Consider the following 26,135-nt stretch of genomic DNA (forward strand, 5'->3'; position numbering starts at 1 on the left):
TTACCCCTCTGTGATTAGTCCTCTCCTGAAACAACAAAACAATTATCACGTACACCAAATGGGGAATGCATATCAATCCAAGATACCACTGACAATAACAGGGCATTGACAAACCCAGCTTTTATATTATTGTCATTATCATCACCCTCCTCCACTTTGTAACACTGAGACTCATTTAAGTTTACATTTTGATCTTCTGTACACATTTTGTTCACTCTTTCGTTTGAATAAAGATTCCCGTTTTGTTAAGCTTTCTACCTTGTGTACTTAATTTTGAAAGTCGACTTCCTGCCTACATTCTCTCGTGAATGTTTTCTTTTCACTAGTGGAAGAGAAAATTCAGTGGATGTTTGGGTAGAAAAATTTGAACGATTATTAACCCATGAAAATGATTACTCCAGGTCCAGTAAGCCTACAGCAACATTGCTTGGGTGTCGCTGGTTCTCCAGGAGTGTGTTGTGTGTGTGTGTGTGTGTGTGTGTGTGTGTGTGTGTGTGTGTGTGTGTGTGTGTGAAAGAGAGAGAGAGAGAGAGAGAGAGAGAGAATCTGATGATGAGAGGAGGAGGATAAGGAGAAAGAAAGAAGAGGAAGTAAGGAGAAATAAAGAAGAAGGAAGAAGAAGAAGTAACACAGTACCGGCACATAGCCTACAACTCTCCACTGACACCAACAGGACTACCAAGCATCTAGTCCCCATCTGACAGATGGCTCACCATCAATTATGTAGTCTGTCCTCACACTGTGGGAAGATCTGGAATTTATTCTGGGATAAAGATTGAAAAATTTGAGATCAGCATCTCTTAACACATCTTCTGACTGGGATCTCATTGACAGGATTAGAGTTTTCTTCAGTGATGAAGCCCTGCTTTGAAGTAAGCTCTATGACCAGAGTGTCAGAGTACATTACGAGATACGAGGTCTGGACACACTGAGTATTGTCTGTGCATCAACATAAACTGCTTCCATTATTTTGAGAAGACTTTTGTGAATGGGCCAAGAATAAATGCCATTCTATAAGTCTCGACTGTCACCTTATTCTCTTATACTGGATGGTATCTTCAGGTAAATAGATCACACAAAATCATAAAAACAGCCAAAGTCTAAGTGGTATGCTCGTTAATCATTGCAAAAATGTAACATTTAGGATATGTCTATCCACATGGCCAATCATGGAGAAACTTATTGCACAATCCTCATTTGAAGCCACATGTGTCAAATGCAACTGCCGTAAGCTAAAGTATCAACAATGTAGGAAAAAGACAGATACACGACTGCCAACTCCAGCACACTGGCACTCTGGCCCGAGATGACCATGTCGGCAGTCGTGTACGTGGAATGTGCTTAGTTGTGTATACTAATGATGTGTCTCCCCCTTACTGATTGAGGCTGTGGCCAAAAGTTTTATTTAAGTGTCTTTCAGTTGTGCCTGTCTGCAACTTAATGTGTCTTCTTTACAGGAAGTAGCTATCAGTCTTTCCCAACACTTTAAATATTCCTCATTGGAGTTACAATTGTGTAAGTTGAAGTACCATTTAAAACCATGTCTCACCTTTTACTTCAAAAATTAGAAAATCACTGCTTTTGCACATTCCTTGGATCCCACGACATACAACTGCTAGTGACATTCTGTAGAAGCTTGGAGAACACGCTAAAAATCAAAAAAAGATTCTGCGCAATGGTTTTAACACATTTAGGTGCACATTTCCTGTTTATTTCAAAAGAAAATGACACCACACTCAAACTACTACTCAAATGGGCACAATTTTTTTGAAGAAAATTGTTTGAAAGGTATCATTTTTTGAAAGGATTTTGACAGCCATGAGATTCTATATAATACTGATAACTGCTATAAAAATCTATTTGTGATATTATTTTAAAATTTCTCTCTTTGAGTAACACTGCAAGCAACCTGAATGTCTAAAAATACTTCATTATTAAGTGAGTAGGCACAGTCCACTAACAGTTTTTGTGTTGTCAGCTCTAGTTATGTAAGGTTGTTAACAATTTAGTTGTACCCATTGAAGACACAATGGAAGCAGAGAAGTGTATCAGAAACGCACATCAGATTATAGTTCTCCCTTTGCTGATTGGTCCTCCCTAAGAAATTCATCAAAGCAATATGAAACAATACCATGTTAGATATTTACCACATCCAGCTATAGTTCATCTCTCAACTTCTCGTATGTTAATATTCACCACTAATTCATACTGTGCATTGAGAGTGGTTTTATCTTTTCCTTTTTGTTGTTTAAGCTTTTTCAATAATAAAACAAAGAAGATCCCATACCTACTTGCAGCACAGCGAACATTAACCCAATCAAATGTAGCTTCAAATACCTGAGCAAGACCAGTACAACTTGTGTACTGCACATAAAGATTGTCCACAAACAACTGCTACAACTTTGCAGTTCACCCCCATCAGCACAGTTGATGTTGACATGTCTTTTAAACGGGTTTCAGACATCATATTGTTGGTTCAGGTATCATAATCTCTCACTGTGCTATCAAAGCAGATTATTAATTAATATGAGGAGAGGTTGTAATACCTCAGTAAGGATGAAGGGGACACATTAGGGTCAATACAAATATCCTAATGTCACTATACAGGTGTCACTTTAGAACATTTTATTGTATGTTAAGTATACTTGAAATTATGATTAGTAATGATTCATCTGTGATGTTGGAGGAGCTATACAAGATTTATAACTGATAAAATGTAAACTGTTTCAAAGTCATGCAGCTGACCACAGTGCAGTTGTCAAGCAGCTAATCTTAATGGTTTCCCATGAAGTGCCTATATGATCCTAGAGACAGTTGCCCTAATTACAACACAGTGAGGAGTCATTATCTCCTTACCTCCACATGGATGTGGTATGGGTAACACAAAGACAGACAGACAGACAGACCATCAAATGGCAACAACAACTTGAAAGATTTGTCAGCTCATAATCAGCCTGTATACTGGTAATGTTGACCCTTGGGGCTTTGATTTAGAAACACTTCTGCCTGCACTGAGAATCCTTTTGAACACAGCTCTGTCAAGCCTCAGCACTGCTCACATAACTCTCTCAAACTGCTGGTCATTGCATACTGGTGTATCACAAGCAGAGTTACCAGCATCCCTACCATCCCACAAGTGCTCCTCTGATGTCAGTATTTCACACAAGAGTAAGTAGAGCGTGGGGGAACTCAGGCAACAGCTTTAAATCTCCAATCACATACAGCTGCACCCCCACCACAGTGTGTCCAGTTAGATAGCGATAAGCCGTAGCTTAAAATTCTGCAGTTTATTGTCGCCACATGAGAAGTAGTAGAAGCAGTTGGGTTTAAGTATCTGAAGGTATGTTACTGGGAGAGGGAGAAATGGGATATTGCTCACCAACTGAGATTCCCAACAAAGCTACCTTACATACAGGTGACAAACATCAAATAGACCAAATTCAGGAACAGACATCCGAGTACGACCCACCTCTGGGTCATTTGCCGTGCAGTTGCGTGAGGCTCTGTAGAACAACACTACAGAGTTGACTGGCAACTATGGGTCATTTGGATCACTCAGACCCAGCAGTGCTGTGAGTTTTGGATTTTGTAGGTTTCTCTCTGTACTCTGTGCATGCTCGTCAGCATATAGTCTCACACTCCTACCCTTCCACATTTAACCTTCCGTCAGCATAACCTCCCAGTATATTTCACTGAAAGAAAAGTGCGTGCAAGACTATTACAAAAATATGAGAGAAAATCTGGCCAGCAGATTTGTAGTGGTGGTATTAGTACCGCTGACAGACAAGTGTTTCTGTCCTAGTTTTCTGAACTGTTACTTCTTCCCTCAGGGAGGAAACTGATACAGGTTGGGGACAGTAGGAAGTGTGGATCACTGAAATGAGGATCAATTGTTGTAAGGATGAGGAGAAACAAAGACAAAGAGGGTAGGAAAAGGGAGGGGGTGGAGAGGGGTGTTGTCCAGAGACTACATTATAGATAGTACATTGGCAAACATTGTGCCTGATTCACTACAGAGATGACAGGTTGAGAAGTAATAACGGATTACGTGGGAGAGGCTTAATAGTGTTTTTACGAGTGAGAAAAGAAAGAGACAGGGTGGGCAGGGAGAAGAACAAAGGCAGAAAAGTAATAAACAAAATAATGAGACATAATAAAAAGGAAACGTGTGTGAAACCCACTGGAAGGATGATAATGAAGAATTATGGCAGGAATATGTTAACAGAGGTTAAGTACTGTAAGATATAGGTGTATAGGCATGTGTTGCAGGGTAATTTCCCAGTTCCAAAGTCCATGGAAACCTATAAGGTAGGTGTACTCCATGGGCCTCTGTGCCTACTGTAAGACATGGGCTGTATGGATCCTCTCACTAGACAGTGGTTCTTATGGACTTCAGAGATGAGAACTTGCCTCCCACACATCTCTACATCCCAACAGCCTTATTAACTATCCCTCCATTTACACAACCCCTTTTTCTTCACCACCACCACCACCACCACCACCACCACCACCACCACCACCACCACCACCACCACCACGCCTTTCCTCCCTTTCTCTATCCAACTCTTCTCACCCACTCCCATTTTTGATTGTATTACTCACGTCTCTCCTTCCTCATATTCTTTGAAGGGGTACAGCTCATGTAACAAAGTACAAACAGTACAGAAAGAAACTTACAAAATCCAAAACTCACAACAGTGGTACTTTTGGGGGTAAATCAGAACCAATCCAGAGAATAATGAAGTGGAAAATGGAGGTAGCATTTGCACTACTCACCATAAAGATGACACACTGAGTTGTAGATGATCACAATGGAGAGTGTTTGCTTTCAGCCAAAGCTGCCTTCAGAAAAGATAACGCACATTCACACAAGCAAGCACACATTATTGCTGTCTCAGGCTGCTCCAGCCATAATTCAGCAGTCACATCAAATAAAAGCAACAGGAAGGGTGACAAATAGCAGCATACAGATGTGGTGAGGGAAGAGCACTGTCTGACAGAGTGTGCAGGGTATAAATGGTAGCAGGACAAGGCTGCTGGACACAGGATCTGTAGGCTGTTGTGGAGTGTGTGGGGAAGGATATGGGAGGAAATGGAGTGGAAAAAGGAGAGGAGTGGAAAAAGGAGAGGAGCAGAGAAGGGGAGAAAGACCAATGGGTGCACTGGCAGAGAGCAGCACACAATGAAGGTGAGGGGACATGAATAGAGGGTGGTGTGGGACAGATTCAGCAGAATCTGTTGGGTAGAGAGTGTGGGAACAACAGGTAACAAAAGATTGAGGAAGGAATAATTTTGAGAGTGGATAAAGTGTCGAAAGGGTAACTACCAGTACAGGGATGCCGGTGATTGAGAGCACGATCCTGTTGGCACAGGTTGTGAAGTAGCCACATACAATAAATAGAGCATGTTATAGACAGCTGCACGTCATTTCACACGGTGAGCCACATACCGCTCAGCCGCAGATGCGACGTGGCCATTCATTCAGTCTGACTCCCGGTCACTAGTTCTACCGATGTAAAAAGCTGTGCAATGACAGTAGCAAAGCTGGTATCTGATAAGGCCGTTTCCACATTTGGCCTGCCCTCTGCTGGGGGTAATAAGCCTGTGACAGGACTGGAAATGCAAGTGCTTTGTTGGTGGATGGGGCAGGTTTTGCACCCAGGTCAACCTCAGAGGCAATATACCTTCAGAGAGGTGATGGAATTGGGTGTGCTAAGGGAATGGACTACGATGTTGTGGAGATTTTGTTGGCACATAAAATCACTTTAGGAGGGTTGGGAAAAATCTGTGTTAGGATGTGTCTCATTTCACGGCACAATGATAGACAATGAAAGCCCTGTTAAAGGGCTACAGCTCTCCTCGTGCCCTGAAATGAGGCACTTCCTACCCAAGATGCCTCCTACCTACCCAGAACAGTTCTCCACTCCCCACCCTATCCTTGAAACACCTTAGTGTATCCCTACGCCACTTCCCAATCCCCAACCCGTACCCCCCTGTGAAAGACCTATGCACAAAATCTGCACTATCCAACCACCGAGCACTTCCTAGTCTAGTCCTGTCAGAGGACTATCCCAACCCATTGGAGGACAGGCCACAAGCAGAAATAGCCTTATCATACAACAGCTCTGATGCATTCACTGCACAGCTTTTCATGAGGGGGCACAAGGAAAAGGAAATATTTCTTAAAAGCTATATATATATATATATATATATTCAAATCGTTTACAAAACAACCTTATTCCTTTCAAAATACTCTCCAATACAATTGATACATTTGTCCTACTGGTGCTTCTACTGTTCAAACATTTTTGTAGTCACTTTTAGAAATGGCTGACAGCTCCGTGCTCATTTCTTTCTTGATTTCTTCAATGTTGTCAAATCAGTGTACTTTAGTGGCCTTTTTCAGGCATGTAAATAGTAAATAGTTGCACGAAGCCAGATTGGGCAAGTAAGGTGTGTTCGTCACCAAAACCATGCCATTTTTACCCAAAAACTAATAGATGGCTGTGTTTACAGGTGCATTGTCATGATGGAAGAACCAGTCTCCTGCCTGCCACAAATTGGGACATTATTGTGCAATTTTCTTAACACTTCCAAATAAAAGGTCTGATTGACAGTCTGACCTTGGGGGAGCAAATTCTTATTGAGCTATGCTCTTGGGACCAAGAAAGCAAATTTGCATCGTGTCAATGTTTGATTTGGCTTCACTACTTTTACCGGATGAGATTGCGACGACTTGTTCCACTGGCTTGACTCTTGCTTTGTTTCTGGGGCATACTTGTAACACTGTGATTCGTCATCAGTATGATCTGTGACAGAAAATCTCTATCATTTTCAAGCTGCTGTTTCAAAACATGACACATTTGAACTTGGCGTTCCTTTTGATTGTCAGTCAGAACCTGAGGAACAGACTTGGCAGCAACCCTTTTCATTCCCAAATCGTCCATTAAAATTCATTGAACAGAGCTCCAAGATAACCCACTAATCTCTGACAGTTAATTGTCTGTCAGTGGTCTGGGAGCGCAAACACACTAACTTTTTCAAACTTTTTGTCAATTTGGACAGTTGCTGGATGTCCAGAATGAGGTTTGCCAAGAATAGATATGTCACCATTGTGAAATTGAGAAAACCAATTCTACACTTTAGTTTCTCCATAGCATCACCTCAGTAAGCCATTTTCAACATCAAAACAGTTTCAGCAGCATTTTTACTGAGCAGAAAATAAAATTACACAGCTACACATTGTTCATTTAAACATGACATCATAAAAAATGATCCAAGAACAAAACAGCACTAGCAAAACCAATCACTGCAGATGTACAGAACAACCTAGATGAACAACACAGGTGGCACTGAACTGGCAATGAGTTATGTTATGTAGTATACTGTATTTACTCGAATCTAAGCCTCACTTTTTTTCCGGTTTTTGTAATCCAAAAAACCGTCTGTGGCTTAGAATCGAGTGCAAAGCAAGCGACATTCTGAAAAATATTAGTAGGTGTTGCCACAACTAACTTCTGCCGTCAAATATATGTAGCGCTACACAGGCATGCTTTGTAGGCACAAAGATAAATACTGGCGCCAAAACCTCTGCGTCAGTAAAAAAAAGGATGGAAGACGAGCTTTTTTTCTCCGCCCCGAGTTTCGACCACTGCATTTTCATACATTATCCAAGGAAGTAAATACAAATTCCATATTGTTCATCTTCGAGTGTAGCAGCATTTCAATGTACTACGAAAATCCGACTGGCGAGACTCTTGGGATGTTTGTCAATATGGCCAACTCTACGTTCTGAATTTTTTCCTACCTGTGAGAAGAGATGGTTGCTCATAGGAACCTGATGAAATGTGAATCACATGCAGTATTCTCTTCACCATAAGAATAATACGAATATAAACATTTTGCCATGTATTCTTTCGTTTTTTTTTTTTTTTTTTTTTTTTTTTTTTTTTTTTTTTTTTTTTTTTTTTTTTTTTGTGGTTTTAGGGCGCAAAACTTCTATGGTCATTAGCGCCCAGCCCGTGACGTAGAAAACAGGAAAAAAACGAAATTTAAAATCAGCAGCAATGGGAACAAAGTCATAAAATTTGAGAAACTAAAGGCAGAAGGAATGCTTAAAAATCCACTATAGAAAGGGGTTGGTTGTTCCCCAAAAAAAGCTTCAAATGACTGACGTCATTTCACTGTCACTAATAAACTGTAGAACGCGGTCAGCTGAGCGCGTGTCATCTGCTAAAATCGACGATAGATCAGGCGATAGCTGTAGACATGAGCATAACGGATTAAAATAGGGGCATTCAATTAAAAGGTGTCTGACCGTCCACAGCTGAGAGCAGTGAGGACATAGTGGGGGAGGATCACCGCTTAAAAGATGTTGATGACTAAAAAGACAGTGCCCTATCCGGAGTCTAGCTAAAATTACCTCCTCCCGACGACGCGTTCGGGAGGAAGAGATTCAAGCGCAAGGAAGGGCTTTCACTTCCCGCAATTTATTATGGGGAAGTGTTGACCAATGCGCATGCAAAATGAGCAACTTGGCGACATAAACCGCTCCGTAGATCGGTAAACAGAAGAGACTGAATAGCTGGCCGAGGAAGAGAGACTGCAGCCTTGGCCGCTATATCGGCCGCCTCATTTCCACAGATACCAGCGTGTCCCGGGAGCCAGAGGAACGCCACTGAGACGCCCCCCAGGTGGAGCAAGCGCAGACAGTCCTGAATCCGGTGGACCAGAGGGTGCACAGGGTAAAGAGCTTGGAGACTTAGGAGAGAGCTGAGAGAATCTGAGCAGATTACGTACTGTATCCGCTGATGGCAGCGGATGTAGTGGACAGCCTGGAGAACAGCGTAAAGCTCCGCAGTATAAACCGAACACTGGTCGGGAAGCCGAAAGTGATTTGGGGTGTCGCCAACAATATAGGCACTCCCTACACCTAACGATGTTTAGGAGCCATCGGTGTAAATATATGTGGCTTCCGTCATTTGTGCACATAGAGCAGCAAATGCCCGACAGTAAACAAGTGTAGGGGTACCATCCTTGGGAAATTGACATAGGTCTCTGAGCAAGTTGATCCGGGGACGGAGCCAAGGCGGTGCTGTACCCCAAGTTGTCAAGAAGGTTTTAGGAAAGCGGAAGGAAAGAGAATGGAGCAGTTGACGGAAGCGGAATCCCGGGGGTAGTAGGGAGGAGGAGCGGCCTGCATACCCGACATCAAAGGAGGCGTCGAGAAAAAGGTCATGGGCTGGATTAGCAGGCATGGAAGACAGATGGCTAGCATAACGACTCAGAAGGACTGCCCACCGATTGGACAGCGGAGGTTCAGCAGTCTCAGCATAAAAGCTTTCCACAGGGCTGGTGTAAAAAGCTCCAGACACTAAACGTAATCCACGGTGGTGGATAGAGTCGAGACGCCGAAGAATAGACGGCCGAGCAGAGGAGTAGACTATGCTTCCATAATCCAATTTCGAGCGCACTAAGGCGCGATAGAGGCGGAGAAGGACCACTCGGTCCGCTCCCCAAGAGGTACCATTCAGGACACGGAGGGTGTTAAGGGAACGCAGACAGCGAGCCGAAAGATAGGAAACGTGGGAGGACCAGCACAGTTTTCGGTCAAACATAAGACCCAAGAATTTAGCGACGTCGGAAAACGGAAGGTTGCAGGACCTAGATGTAAGGAGGGCGGAAGAAACTCCTTACGTCGCCAAAAATTAACACAAACGGTCTTACTGGGTGAGAAACGGAAGCCGGTTTCGATGCTCCACGAGTGGAGGCGATCGAGACATCCTTGAAGACGTCTTTCAAGAAGGCTGGTCCGTTGAGAGCTGTAGTAGATCGCAAAATCGTCCACAAAGAGGGAGCCCGAGACATCAGGAAGGAGACAATCCATAATTGGATTAATGGCGATGGCAAACAGTACAACACTCAGCACGGAGCCCTGGGGTACCCCGTTTTCTTGGGAGAAAGTACGGGAGAGAGTAGTGTTCACCCGCACCCTAAATGTGCGCTCTGCCATAAATTCGCAAAGAAAAAGGGGCAGCCGGCCTCGAAAGCCCCAAGAGAACAGTGTGCAGAGGATGCCTGTCCTCCAACAGGTATCGTATGCTCTCTCCAGATCAAAAAATATTGCTACCGTTTGGCGTTTCCGGAGAAAATTGTTCATGATATAAGTGGAGAGAGCAACAAGATGGTCAACGGCAGAACGATGCTTTCGGAATCCGCATTGGGCTGGTGTTAAAAGACTGTGGGATTCCAGCCACCAAGCTAAACGGTAATTCACCATACGCTCCAAAACCTTACAGACACTACTCGTGAGAGAAATGGGGCGATAGCTAGAGGGGAGATGTTTGTCCTTTCCAGGTTTCGGAACGGGAACGACAATAGCTTCCCGCCATCGCCTGGGAAAGGTACTGTCGGTCCAAATTCGATTATAAAGGTGAAGGAGGTAACGCAGGCTATGGGTTGATAAATGCAGCAACATTTGGACATGGATACCATCCGGTCCTGGGGCAGAGGAGCGAGAAGAAGAGAGTGCATGTTGGAGTTTGCGCATGGAGAAAACAGTATTGTAGCTTTCGCGATTTTGAGAGGAGAAAGCAAGATGTCGCACTTCCGCTGCACGTTTCTTCGGGAGAAATGCTGGCGGGTAATTTGAAGAGCTCGAAATCTCAGCAAAGTGCTGACCCAATGAGTTAGAAATTGCGACGAGGTCCACTAAGGTATCATGCGCGACAGTGAGCCCAGAGACCGGGGAGAAATTAGGCGCGCCTGAGAACCGTCGAAGCCGACTCCAAACTTCCAAGGAGGGAGTGAAGTTGTTAAATGAGCTAGTAAAGAATTTCCAGCTTGCCTTCTTGCTATCGCGGATGACGCGACGGCATCGCGCACGGAGCTGCATATATCGGATACAGTTGGACAAAGTTGGATGGTGACGGAAAATGCGAAGAGCACGTCGCCGCTCACGTATTGCGTCACGGCATGCCTCGTTCCACCAAGGAACTGGAGGGCGCCGGGGCAATTCGGAGGTGCGTGGTATTGAACGTTCCGCAGCTGTGAGAATAACGTCGGTAAAATGTGTTACCTCATCGTCGACGCTGGGAAAGCGACGGTCATCGAATGTCGCTAGAGACGAAAAAAGTGTCCAATCGGCTTGGGCAAACTTCCAGCGTCGTGAGCGCATATATGGCAGTTGAGGCTGCAGTCGAAGAACACATGCAAAGTGGTCACTCAAGCGTGTATCATCAAGGGCGAACCATTCGGAGCGCCGAGCTAGCGGAACAGTACCGACCGCAAGGTCCAAATGGGATAAATTTGCCGTGGAGGCAGAAAAAAATGTGGGGACCCCAGTGTTGTGGCTCACTATTGCTAGACGTCTTCCACCAAGCGGATCTAGTCTGCCTCGTGGACAAGGATGTGGTGATCCCCAAAGCGGGTGGTGGGCATTGAAGTCCCCAACCAGCAAATAGGGGGGTGGAAGCTGATCAAGAAGATGAAGGAGATCAGCTCGTGCCATTGGTGTAGACGATGGAATGTATACCGTACAAAGAGAGAACGTGTATCCAGAAAGGGAAAGACGGACGGCGACAGCTTGGAAGGAAGTGTTTAAGGGGATTGGGTGATAATGGAGAGTATCATGGAGCAGAATCATGAGTCCTCCATGGGCTGGAGTGCCTTCAACAGAGAGGAGGTCATATCGGACGGACTGAAAATGAGGGAGAACAAAGCGGTCATGGGGACGCAGCTTTGTTTCCTGAAGACAGAAGATGACCGGCGAGTAGGATCGTAAGAGGATCGACAATTCCTCCCGATTGGCGCGAATGCCGCGGATATTCCAGTGGGTAATGGACATAGGGTGAACAGAAAATGGAGGAACGTGACCAAGGGTGCTGTCAACTCAACGACTGCTCAGAGCTTGCGACCGACAGCATGGAATGGCATTCAGTCGAAGGCAGAAGATCCTGATCCATAGGTTGGTCAGGAGCAGCTCCTGCCACCAGCGATCGGCCAGTTGACCGGCCACCAACAGTGCGCCTCGGCGACACAGAAGATGGCCGAGGGCGATTTCCGCCAGGTGGTGCTGTAGATGGGACACGCCTTGGCGGAGAAGGAGAGGAACTGTGTTTCTTCGTAGCCTTCTTGGAGGTATGTTTAGATGAAGGAGGAACCGATGGTTGTGAAGTTGCAGTACGTAAAAACTCTTCACGAGAATGCTCTTTTTTTGAAGACTTGGCGTCTGACTTTTGGGCTCGAGATTTAGCAGAACCTGACGAAGGGTGAGCCATAGAGTGGGCAGGCGAAAGAGGTGAGGTTGAACGGGCGATCTTTGCGCTGGCCGATCTGACGACCGTGGTACTAAATGTGAGGTCGCAAGTCTGCGTGGCCGCCTCCTTTGTTGGCCGAGGAGAAGCAAGGACAGTGCTGTATTTTCCTTTCTGAGGCACGGTGGGCTGTCGACTGGCGAGTAACTTTCGAGCAGCAAAGGTCGACACCTTTTCCTTCACTCTTATTTCCTGGATCAGCTTTTCGTCCTTAAAAACGGGGCAATCTCGAGAGGAAGCAGCGTGGTCACCCATACAGTTGATGCAGCGAGGGGATGGAGGTGGGCAAGCACCTTCATGGGCATCCTTGCCACACGTAACACATTTGGCAGGATTGGAACAGGACTGGCTGGTGTGATTGAACCGCTGACATCGATAGCAACGCGTAGGGTTTGGGACATAAGGGCGAACGGAAATTATCTCATAGCCTGCTTTGATTTTTGATGGGAGTTGAACTTTGTCAAATGTCAAGAAGACAGTGCGGGTTGGAATGATGTTCGAGTCAACCCTTTTCATAACCCGATGAACAGCCGTGATGCCTTGGTCAGACAGATAGTGCTGAATTTCTTCGTCAGACAATCCATCAAGGGAGCGTGTATAAACGACTCCACGCGACGAATTTAAGGTACGGTGCGGTTCCACCCGGACAGGGAAGGTGTGGAGCACAGAAGTACGCAGCAATTTTTGAGCCTGGAGGGCACTGTGTGTTTCTAACAACAGGGTGCCATTCCGTAATCTGGAACAAGACTTTACAGGACCCGCAATTGCGTCGACACCTTTCTGAATAATGAAAGGGTTGACCGTGGAAAAGTCGTGACCTTCGTCAGACCGAGAAACAACAAGGAACTGTGGCAACGATGGAAGAACCGTCTGTGGCTGAGACTCAGTGAACTTACGTTTGTGAGCAGACATAGTGGAAGGTGAGGAAACCATTGCGGAAGAATCCCCCATGATTACCGGCATCTCCGATGGCGCGCTCCTCCCTTGTGGGGGCCCTCACCGAGGGCACACCCGCCTTAGGTGATTGTTCACACCTCAGGTCACACCTCCCGACAAACTGACATAGGGACCAATCGGCACTTTCGGAAGGTATCAGCTCGGGTAATCACCCCTCCCTGGGCCTGGCCATTACCAGGGGGTACGTACGTGTCCTACCTGTCTACCCGGGGCGGGGAATTACGCGTTACCCCGTCACCGGCTACGCATGGAAGTGCGTGGGTCGGCCTTCAGACACACACAGGGAGGAAAAAAGAGAAAGGGAAAGGAAAGAAAAGGGGGTCTCAAACGCCGCAGCGGAGAAAAGGGCAAGGTGAAGAGGGAAGGAAAAGAGAAGGACAGAGGAAGGACGAGGACTTGCAAGTGTAAAATCAAGGAATTTGGAACAGTTTCGAGCGTCCGTCTCAGGACGTAGGCACAAACCATACTCCCAGAGGGGGAGAAAGGGAAGGAAAGAGCCAGAGGTAAGGGGGGGGGGGTGAAGATGGGGGACGGGGAGGGATGCGGAAAGGGAAGGTATGCAGCCCGGAAAGGAAGGAGGGCCACATTAGCTCGGGGTCCCGTGCTCGCTACGCACGTGTCCACAAAAGAGTTGTGTACCCCCTGGGGAGGGACGTAGGGGTGTCAACTCGGCGGTTTCAGAGGGACAGCCAGTGTGGAGTCACTACTACAGGGTACAAAGCAGAAGGATCCTGCTCGGGGGGGTCCACAGAAGCATCAGCACACTCATGGGCATTACGCATTACCCAGTCGCCTTTTGTGTGTCAGACACTTGGGCCGGCCTTCAGAAGTGCACAGGGAGGAAGAAGAGAAAAAGGATTCTCAAATGCTGAAGTGGAGGAACGAAAGGGGGAAGGGAACCAATAAAGGAAAAGGGAGCCTAAAATAAAGTCAAGAGTGTTCACAGGTCAGCGACAGAATGCAGAATGTTCCTAGTAATACCCCAAAAGTGTTCCCCAATGGAGGGGAAGAAGAACAGGAAGAGGATAGCCGTACAGAACGGCAGGGAAAAAGTGCAGCAAAGGCTGGGGCCCCACGTTAGCCATGAAGAAACCCACCAAGGAGTGGCGAGCCCACTGAGGGGGTTTTTCATTTCCGTTTAGAGTTGCTGGCTATAAATGTGGGGAGGTACAATAATGAATCTCTGTCCTAAAAGAGAAATGATGAAATATAAACCTGCTGAAGACATTTCAGAGAGAATAGGGAAGAAGTGGTTGGAAGAACACCCATCAGATATGAAGTAAGTAGTAGTGATGTAATATCTGAAATAAACCATGTGTCAAGGCAATATATAGAGGATGTACAGGGAAGTGAACCACTGATGTTTATGTCAACAATAGGTAAGAGATGAAAGGAAGTGGTAAAGTGGTTTTAAAAGACTTGAGTATATTTGTACTGTAATCACAATAATACTGTACTGTATATGGGTGGTTGTTGTTGTTGTGGTCTTCAGTCCTGAGACTGGTTTGATGCAGCTCTCCATGCTACTCTATCCAGTGCAAGCTTCTTCATCTCCCAGTACCTACTGCAGCCTACATCCTTCTGAATTTGCTTAGTGTATTCATCTCTTGGTCTCCCTCTCTGATTTTTACCCTTCACACTGCACTCCATTACTAAATTGGTGATCCCTTGATGCCTCAGAACATGTCCCACTAACGAACGCCTTCTTCTAGTCAATTTGTGCCACAAACTCCTGTTCTCCCCAATTCTATCCAATACCTCCTCATTAGTTATGTGACCTACCCATCTAATCTTCAGCATTCTTCTGTAGCACCACATTTCGAAAGCATCTATTCTCTTCTTCTCCCAACAATTTATAGTCCATGTTTCACTTCCATACACGGCTATACTCCATACAAATACTTTCAGAAACGAATTCCAGACACTTAAATCTATACTCGATGTTAATAAATTTCCCTTCTTCGGAAACGCTTACCTTGCCATTGCCAGTCTACATTTTATATCCTCTCTATTTCGACCATCATGAGTTATTTTGCTCCCCAATAGCATAACTCCTTTACTTCTTTAATTGCCTCACTTCCTAATCTACTTCCCTCAGCATCACCCAAGTTAACTCGAGTACATTCCATTATCCTCGTTTTTCTTTTGTTGATGTTCATCTTATATCCTCCTTTCAAGACACAGAAGAGCAGTTGAATGGAATGGACAAAGTCCTTTGCTGTCTCTGACAGAATTACAATGTCATCGACGAACTTCAAAGTTTTTATTTCTTCTCCATGGGTTTTTAATACCTACTCCGACTTTTTCTTTTGTTTCCCTTACTGCTTGTTCAATATACAGACTGAATAACATTGGGGAGAGGCTACAACTCTCTCTCACTCACTTGCCAACCACTGCTTCTCTTTCATGTCCCTCAACTCTTACAACTGCCATCTGGTTTCTGTACAAATTGTGAACAGCCTTTCGCTCCCTGTATTTTAACCCTGCCACCTTCAAAATTTGACAGAGTATTCCAGTGAACATTGTCAAAAGCTTTCTCTAAGTCTACAAATGCTAGAAATGTAGATTTGCCTTTCCTTAATCATTCTTCTAAGATAAGTTGTAAGATCAGTATTGCCTCACATGTTTCTATATTTCTACGGAATCCAAACTGATCTTCCCCGAGGTCGGCTTCTACCAGTTTTTCCATTCGTCTGTAAAGAATTCGTGTTAGTTTAATAAGTCACAGCTACAAAATACTGATAGTTTGGTAATTTTCACATCTGTCAACACCTGCTTTCTTTGGGATTGGAATCATTATATTCTTCTTGAAGTCTGAGGGTATTTTGCCTCTCTCATACATCTTGCTCACCAGATGGTAGAGTTTTGTCAGGACTGGCTCTCCCAAAGCCGTCAGTAGTTCTAATGGAATGTTGTCTACTCCTGGGTCCTTGTTTTGATTCAGGTCTTTCAGTGCTCTGTCAAACTCTTCACGCAGTATCGTATCTCCCATTTCATCTTCATCTACATCCTCTTCCATTTCCATAATATTGTCCTCAAGCACATCACCCTTGTATAGACCCTCTATATACTCCTTCCAGCTTTCTGCTTTCCCTTCTTTGCTTAGAACTGGGTTTCCATCTGAGCTCTTGATATTCATACAAGTGGCTCTCTTTTCTCCAAAGGTCTCTCTAATTTTCCTGTAGGCAGTATCTATCTGGACCCTAGTGAGATAAGCCTCTACATCCTTACATTTGTGCTCTAGCCATCCGTGCTTAGCCATTTTGCACTTCCTTTCATTCTCATTTTTGAGACGTTTGTATTCCTTTTTGCCTGCTTCATTTAATGCATTTTTATATTTTCTCCTTTCATCAATTAAATCCAATATATCTTCTGTTACCAAAGGATTTCTACTAACCCTCGTCTTTTTACCAACTTAATCCTCTGCTGCCTTCACTATATCATCCCTCAAAGCTACCCATTCTCCATCTACTGTATTTCTTTCCCCAATTCCTGTCAATTGTTCCCTTATGCTCTCCATGAAACCCCGTACAACCTCTGGTTTAGTCAGTTTATCCAGGTCCCATCTCCTTAAATTCCCACCTTTTTGCAGTTTCTTCAGTTTTAATCTACAGTTCATAACCAATAGATTGTGGTCAGAGTCCACATCTGCCCTGGAAATGTCTTACAACTTAAAACCCGGTTCCTAAATCTCTGTGTTACCATTATATAATCTTCCTGATACCTTCTAGTATCTCCAGGATTCTTCCATGTATACAACCTTCTTTCATGATTCTTGAACCAAGTGTTAGCTATAATTAAGTTATGCTCTGTGCAAAATTCTAGAAGACGACTTCCTCTTTTATTTCTTACCCCCAGTTCATATTCACCTACTATGTTTCCTTCTCTTCCTTTTCCTACACTCAAATTCCAGTCACACACGACTATTAAATTTTCGTCTCCATTCACAACCTGAATAATTTCTTTTATCTCATCATACATTTCTTCAATTTCTTCATCATATGTAGAGCTTGTTAGCATATAAACTTGTACTACTGTGGTAGGCATGGGCTTGGTATCTATCTTGGCCACAATAATGCGTTCACTATGCTGTTTGTAGCAGCTTACCCACACTCCTATTTTTTTTATTCATTATTAAACCTACTCCTGCATTACCCCTATTTGATTTTGTATTTATAACCGTGTATTCACCTGACCAAAAGTCTTGTTCCTCCTGCTACCGAACTTCACTAATTCCCACTATATCTAACTTTAACCTATCCATTTCCCTTTTTATATTTTCTAACCTACCTGCCTGATTAAGGGATCTGACATTCCACACTCCGATCTGTAGAACGCCAGTTTTCTTTCTCCTGATAACGACGTCCTCTTGAGTAGTCCCCGTCCAGAGATCCAAATGGGGGACTATTTTACCTCTGGAATATTTTACCCAAGAGGACACCATCATCATTTAACCATACAGTAAAGCTGCATGCCCTCGGGAAAAATTACGGCCGTAGTTTCCCCTTGCTTTCAGCCATTTGCAGTACCAGCACAGCAATGCCGTTTTGGGTAGTGTTACAAGGCCAGGTCAGTCAATCATCCAGACTATTGCCCCTGCAACTACTGAAAAGGCTGCTGCCCCTCTTCAGGAACTACACATTTGTCTGGCCTCTCAACAGGTACCCCTCCATTGTGGTTGCACCTGCAGTATGGCTATCTGTATCGCTGAGGCACGCAAGCCTCCCCACCAACGGCAAGGTCCATGGTTCATGGCAGGGTACTGTGTGTTATTCTTGATAAGAGAATGATAAATTTTTGTAGATTTAGGTATCTAAGATGATTAAATGCAAATCAGCCTAAAGAAATATTTTTATGTTCGAGATAAAAGATTGCCTTTTATAATATATTCATGTATTGAATGACTATGATTAACTGAAAAAGATGAATTCATAATGCATACTGGTAAATTTATATGGTGAAAGATTTAGGGTTACTTGAAAGAGATGAATTAAATATATAGAGAGGTTAATCCCTATATTAATGGATTTATAGAGCAATTAAAAATTAATTATGGAATGAACATAAATGTGTGTGTGTGTGTGTGTCCTGCATAAAACCGACACAAATATTTTTGGAGTCCAAGGACAGACTTTCGCTCAAGGGGCAAGTATTGCAAATGATTTACATTAGGTACCTTGAGTAGTTTCAAAGAATGATATGGCGTAATGTGTACATGCAGAAGTGAAACTTTATGTCAACCAGGTTGCTGAGAAACTGTTCTTTGGCTAAGGACAGCATGACTACATGGCAAAAAATAGTGAAGCTGGGATGGAAAAAGCCCAAGTGATACAGGCAGCATGCAATCCGTGGGTGTCACATTTGGGAGCTAATATAAGCACTACAACAGACACTGAGGTATTCCAATGACTGCTTGCCTCAGACACAGGAACTGCTATGCTCTGCTTCTGGAGTGGGGCTTACTTTCTCACAGCTCTTAGATATACAGGGTTGAACCAGGATTGTACAATACTGAAGATGTTTAAGTAATGGGAATTCTTGATTTTATTACAGAATATTTATTTATTCATCAATTTCAAATTTGTCCCTTTGGAAGTAATTGCCCTCAGCTATAATACATTTATACCAGCACTTCATCCGATCTCCAAACTTCTTAGGGAATTCACTTTCTGTCATGTTCTTCAGCTCCTTCGGCAATTCTGTTTTTACCTCATAGTGGGAAAATGACATCCTTACACAGTTCTCCTCAGCCTCAGGAATAGAAAAACATTGCAGGGGCTATGTCTGAAAAATACCCTACCTGAGTCAACACAACAGTTTTGTTTTTTCTCGCCACAAAATTGTGAACAGGCATTGAGGTGCGAGTGGGAAAATTATCGTGATGCACATTCCATGAGTAGTTTTGCCTCAGTCCTGGTCATTTTCTGTGTATTGCTTCACACAAATGGGGCTTAACTTGTGGGTAGTATTACTTACTGACTGTACAACTGTGAAGCAGGAACTCGTGATGTAATATCCCATTTAGATCTAAGAAGAGTGGGGAAACCTTCACATGAGATCAAATTATGAGAATTTTTTTCAGTCTTGGCTCTTCACGCAGTTTTCTTTGCTGGGCCTCAGTTCCTCAGTTTTGTCATCCATTATACCTTTCTTTGGAAGTTCTGGATCATTGCTGACCCGATTCAACAATTACTGAGCAATGTTACACACTGTCATTTCTGGTCAAAATTCAACAACTTCACAGAAAAACTTAGCTGGTACAGGTTTTGTGCCAAAAACATTCAAAAAATTGCTTGGAAAGGGCCAAAGGATATGCCAAGATCAGCAGCAAACTCTCAGATTTTCCAGAACCATTCTGTTTGCTTCTTTCACACTGTCATCAGTTATTGGTGTGGTTGGGCATCCAGGGTGGTCATTGTCTTCAATACCTTCAACCCTCTTAGAAACATTTAAATCACTTTTAAATTCTTTCCTCTTTCATAGTAGATTTGCCAAAACCCACGGCCAACATTTTTTTCGATTACTAGAAAATATTTATCACTTTTTCAACTGTCAACAAGAAAATAAATATTCAAAACAGTTGAGAATTCTAACATACATCAGCAGCTGTGTGTATGAACAAGATAAAAGATGAAAATACAATGTATAAAGCCTAAAAAATTAAGAAATTCCTACTGTTTGATCACACCTTATACAAAGTCATTGTGTTACTACCTCATTGGATTAATCCCAGTTTCTTATCATACACAGTTGTCTGGCATTAGATATTTTGTTCAAAATTTCCTTGTCATTTTGCAGCAAGTTTCCTAGTTGGAAACCTTCCAGCTTATAATTTTAGACACCAATGCTACGAGTTGGAAGAGCCTACTGCACAACTGCAAGTTAACATTAGTCAGCTCTGATCCTGATCTGCTTGCAGGATGCTAAAGAAAACACCAATACCCAGTTATATTCCTACTTATTGAGCATTTCCTAATGTCCCATCTGGAAACTTTTTTAATTCCCAGACATCATTACACGAATGAGTAAATTAATAGTAGGGGTTAAGAAAAGTTAACGAATAAAAAGTTGAACAGCAGAAAGACAGCAAGGTCCAAATACAAACACTTCTAAAAAATACAGCTGCTTACGATATATGTATTTATCGGAATACTTACAATTACGAACATTGTGAAGTTCGCCGATCAGCTAGCAGGTGTTGCCACCACTGAGCCTGACCTGACTGCAGCTCTGACCCACTCTTGATGTCACAGCTGCAGTCAGGTATCTCGTTTTGTTTCGGCCGACGTATCTAATGAACATCACAAAGAGAATTAGATGTGTACATTAATTTACTGTAAATGACATGCAAGAAAAGAAAATAATAGGAAAGGTTAAGTACAAAATACTTCACTGAAACTTAATAATCATGAAACTTAGGTTGAGAACTGCAGCACTTTCAAATCTCCTGCATCAGGGTACATAAATAGCGGAAATGAGTTCCTCTGCTCTGTGGGCCGAACAGGAGCCCAACGTGTGGACAATGTTTTGGGTATTTTTCACTGGGTTCCCTTCTGAGTGATGAAGGAGGTACTCTTCAAACTCAGGAGTGAAGAATGCCCACAGAAGACTGATTACCCTCCTAGCTGTAAATATACCACATTCTCACAGCCATTGTTGTGGTCATATGAAAATGGTATGTGGTGTTATAATTACGACAGGAACAGACAATGACATGCTCTTCTCAGTTTGTGTGTACCATGTAGTCAGAGATTTGGAAGTAGTTCAGTCTAGGAACTAGTTTTATATCCAAATGGTAACACCTTGGGTATAGGTTCATTATAAAAATTTATCTACAAATTCAGCACTTTATCTGTAGTGCATGGACGCGGAAACACATAAGAGAAGAGAATACTTTCCACTGGCTCCAGAGCTCTTGTTTTTTCTCCAGTACAAATGCTTTTCCACAATTGCGGCATTGAATATTGGAGGTGCAATTTCACCTCAGTAGCCACAAAATATTTTCTCCTTAGATATGACTTAGAGATTTTAGGACATGGATCTTTCTCCATTGGTTCCTACAAAGGTCTTTTAGTACCTGGTTAAGATCATAAATATAAACAAGCTGAAAGTATGATATTGGTGCAAATTGTTTTTAGATTCCCAGATTTTACAAGCATCTAAATTATTTCCTAATTGTCCTATAATAACCCCTGTTCACTCTCTTTCCTCCCATTCCTATTTTTGCAATTTTCAACCACTACAAGTTTCAACAACAATTTGCATGTTGATTTACATGGAAATCAAATTCTCTTCTTGCTCATGCTCAACCAGTAGGTTAATGCATAACAAAACTCTATAGTTTGTTTCAGAATGTTATTCTATTTGGGTTCATTTAGAAATACATTTGGCATATTTATAGCTCCTCTCAAAATGGTTCCACAAGATTTTATTACCCAATTGCTGAAGACAGAGTTGTGTCTGGAGCATATTATTCCCAATAACTAATGTTTTCTGGTCTGGTCAGTGTTTCAGTCTTGCAAGTGATGTTAAAATCACACAAATGAATGTGCAGTAGAATCTGCCATAAGCTGATCCAGCCACTTTTGACTAGTTTTGTTGCTTTCCGAAATGAGTGCAGATTTTGTAAATATTACGAGTTCTACATATTTAAGTGATGTATAATGTTTCATAGGTATTTGTAGCTGAAGAATGAAAAGTTTCTTCCGGAGACCTGTGGTGAATATAATTAATAAATTTTTAAAATATATTACATAGCATTCAGACTTGTCTGCCCATACAGCATCAGTTGCATGCTATCTATTACCTTGACACAGAAGGCGGACTTGTACTGTAGCAATATTTGCAAACAAACAGTTACTTTCATGTCTAAAACTTTTTCCTGTCTTCAAAATGGAAATCTGTGTTAGTTGACAAAAGCTTCTGTTTCACAGTTTTTTTAACTTTTAACTGATTTCTGATAATGCTACTTCCTAAAATTACTTACTATCGGTGTGTAGTAGATTATAAAGGTAAAACAGACTATCAAATACATTATAAACAAGATTTCTCAATTACAACACTTAAATTTGAATAGGACATTTCTTCATATGTACATGACCACAAGACCCTTTGGAACAGTTTTTCACTTTTGGAGCACTCTTACTTCTGTGGAGTAATTTTTGTAATTTCAGAAGAAGACTGAAATACACACAGTGAATTCAATAACAGCAAAATGGCTTAGAAAATTCTGGAAATGTTTGCCCTTACTTTAACCTGCTGTTGATCATCAAAAATAGCATTTCAGTTTGTTTTACCTTTTAAAGGCAAGTCATTTAACATACAAAACAAAATGCAAGAAACATTTGATTAGTGTGTAATAATTTCACAAGATGCTAATTTATGAGTTATCTACACTCTTCATTTGGTTTGTCACAATGTTTACCAAATTACTTGACTTTTCAAGTGCATTTTTATTCCATATGAAATTCTCATGAAACTTTAATTCATAAATTCCAGAAGGTTTCATAAATGTGCAATGGCTTATAACTGTGCTACGATGACTGCTATTCATTATATATGGCTGAAAAAGCATACGCAACTTAGACAGTATATGTTTATCTATTTCACAATAAACAAGCCATTGATATAATGAGAGTCAGATGAATCTCAGTGATCCACTATCTGGTTTACTGGGATTCATGATTTGTGTGCTTGGAATCAGATGCACATATCACTAGGAGTTTGACAGGACATTCTGGCCTGAACTGCTTTCACATCTGGGCAATCTGCCACCACTTCTGGCCTGACCTACTTTCATATCCATGCAACTGGCCCACACTATCGAGAGAAATGTTATGCAATCTTATAGTGTAAGTGCTGAAGGGCATATAATACCACAAACTATTTCTAAGCTCTTGAGCCTAAATGTTCCAGGTTTAAGCTCCAGCATGTGGTCTTATCTTAATTATCATGTAATTTGATCAAATATTTGCATTTCTTTCGTGTTACTTGATTAATTAATTAACACAAAGAATATGGTATCAAGTAAAAACATCTTAATTGTCTCTGTCATGTGTAAAACACTGTGACATATTTATCCCCATTTGGGGTATGTGTTGCCTGCTTGGGGCCCATAGACCCATAGTGTTTGACCATAAAGCTATGTCACCATGCATAAATAGTTTAATTTTCTCCAAAAGCATTCAGTTCTGGCAAGCAAATAGAGGCTAACAGATTGTGTGTAAAGCAGATATCAGGCAGTTAATAGCTTACGTTCCAGAGGTTGCTGAGAGCTGTAATCTCACACACACATTTCATCTATGAGATGCTTCCTCTTTGAGAATGGCCACATCAGAACTGATATCAGTGAGCATGATGCAGTTGTGACAGCAATTATTACCAAAGTACAAAGGACAACTCTAACTAGCAGAAAGATACATACATTAAGTAAACTAGATTAAAATTTAAAAAAAAAAAAAAAAAAAAAAAAAAATCAGTAATGTTTTGGCTCAGTGAGGGACTTCCAACTTTCAGCATAGGTCAGGAGGATGTAGATAAACTATAGCTCAAGTTTAAAAGAATAGTTGACCACACACTAGATGGGTATGTAACAGTTCATAATGGGAGGGAGCTTCCATGGTGTACAGTCCACTGCAAAGAAACTTCAAAAGTAACAGAGATGACCGCATAATGTAAGTAACACAAAGCATTGGACTATAGGTAGAGATGAGTGCCAAATGTCCATTCATCAAGAGAGCAACGCAAGATGTCTTCAATGACTTCCATACAAGAATATTGTCAAATTATATGTCACAAAATGCCCAAAATAATTCTGGTTGTATGTAAAGGCTGTTGCTAGTATCAAAGCTAGTGTCCAGTATCTAGCAAATGAGGCAAGAACTGAAATTCAGGATGGCAAAGCAGAAGCTGAAATGCTGAACTACATTTTCAACTGTTCCTTTACAAAGGAAAACCAATGAGAACTGTCCAATTTAATCATCATACCACTGAAAACAATAATGAAATAATTATTCATGTCAGTGCTGTTGAGGAACAGCTGAAATCATTAAAGCTGAACAAAGCTCCAAGCTCCAGCGGAATTCCTGCGAGATTCTATACCGACTTTGTGATTGAGTTAGGATCTCTTTTCACTATAGTCTATCACAGATCCTTTGAACAAAAAAGTAGTGCCCAGTTCTTGGAAAAAGGCACAGGTCACACCCATCTACAAGAAGGGTAGTAAAATTCATCCACAAAGAAGCTACTATCCAATATCCTTCACATTGATTTATTGTTGAATATTTGAACATACTATGGGCTCAAATATAATAGGTATCTTTAACACAGTGACCTCCACAGTAAAAACCAGCACGGTTTTTGAAAATATTGATCAGGTGAAACCCAATTCGCATTTTTCGCACATGACTTACTGAAAGCTTTGGGTTAAGGCAAGGTAGATGCAGTGTTTCTTGATTTCAAAGAAGTATTTGTCTCAGTACCACACATGTACAATCCTATGTGGTACCAAGTGACATTTGTGAGTGGACTGAAAACTTTTTGGTAGTGAGGACACAGAATGTTGCCCTGGATGGAAAGTCATCATCAGATGAAGAAGCAACTTCAGGTGTGCCCCAGAGATGTGTTTTGTGACTCCTGCCATTCATGTTGTATATTGAAGACCTTGCAGACAATATTAATAGTAAAATCAGGCTTTTTGCTGATGACACAGTTATCTATAATGAGCTACTATCTGAGATAAGCTGCATATATAGCCCATCAGTTCATGACAAGATTTCAACATACCTGAAATACAGCACAATTTAAACCAAAGGTCAGTTAAACGGTAAATATGACTTTGAGCCCCCTGAGTAAACCCCACTCAGACCTGAGAATCTATTATCACAATGTCCAATCCTTGAGCAACAAAACTGATGACTTAAGCATTTTGCTGACCAGTGAACTCAGTGGTATCTCAGTAGTATGCCTAGCAGAAGCACTGGCTCTGCACTGATTTAGTTAAGTTAATCTCACGACCAAATTTCAAATTGTGTGAACACTACTACAGATCAAATGATGGACATTGTGGGGTTGCCATCTTCTTAAAAGAACACATTGAATATAGACCGCTTCCCACCCAAAAAGAAATAACAACAGACAAGTTCATTGAATGTGCAGCCATAAAGCTTACAGATCTAAATCTAATTGTAGCTACAATTTACCGTCCCCCTACAGTAGTATCAATGATTTTCTGTTACAAATGGACTTGTTTCTATCCAAAGTAAATCAGTGGAAACAGGATGTGATTACATGTGGTGACTTTAATATAGACTTTCTCACCCACAACAGAAACAGGGAGACATTGACTAACATTGCAAAAACTTATAATCTCCATGGCCTTGTAAACGAGCCCATTAGAATAACACCCACATCCAAGACAGTTCTAGATCAAATTTTTTGCAAATAGAAATAAACTTAACCCAACTCTTGAAGTATACAATGCGAGATTCAGCGACCACTAAGCTGTCATTCTAAAGGTTAATGTTAGCAAAGATACCTCAAACCCAGTCCCACCTAAAACTTTATGAAGGTTTTCCACTCAAGGTAACTCGAATAAGCTCCTCAGTAAAGAAAGGTGGACAGAGATGTACACAGCCAATGATGTCAACATGAAATTCAACATATTTCTTGACAAAATAATTCACCACTTTGAAGAGGCTTTTCCACAAAAACCAGTAAGAATATATAATAATAAGAGAAACAAGACTTGGATTACATCAGCTATAAGAATCTCTTACAAACATAAAAGAATACTCCACATGGTATTTATACACAGTAGTGACTCCCCAACTAACAGAATACTATAAAAACTACACATGTATCCTA

The sequence above is a fragment of the Schistocerca serialis genome, chromosome 7, assembly GCF_023864345.2.
Source record: "Schistocerca serialis cubense isolate TAMUIC-IGC-003099 chromosome 7, iqSchSeri2.2, whole genome shotgun sequence".
In the NCBI taxonomy this organism is placed as follows: domain Eukaryota; kingdom Metazoa; phylum Arthropoda; class Insecta; order Orthoptera; family Acrididae; genus Schistocerca; species Schistocerca serialis.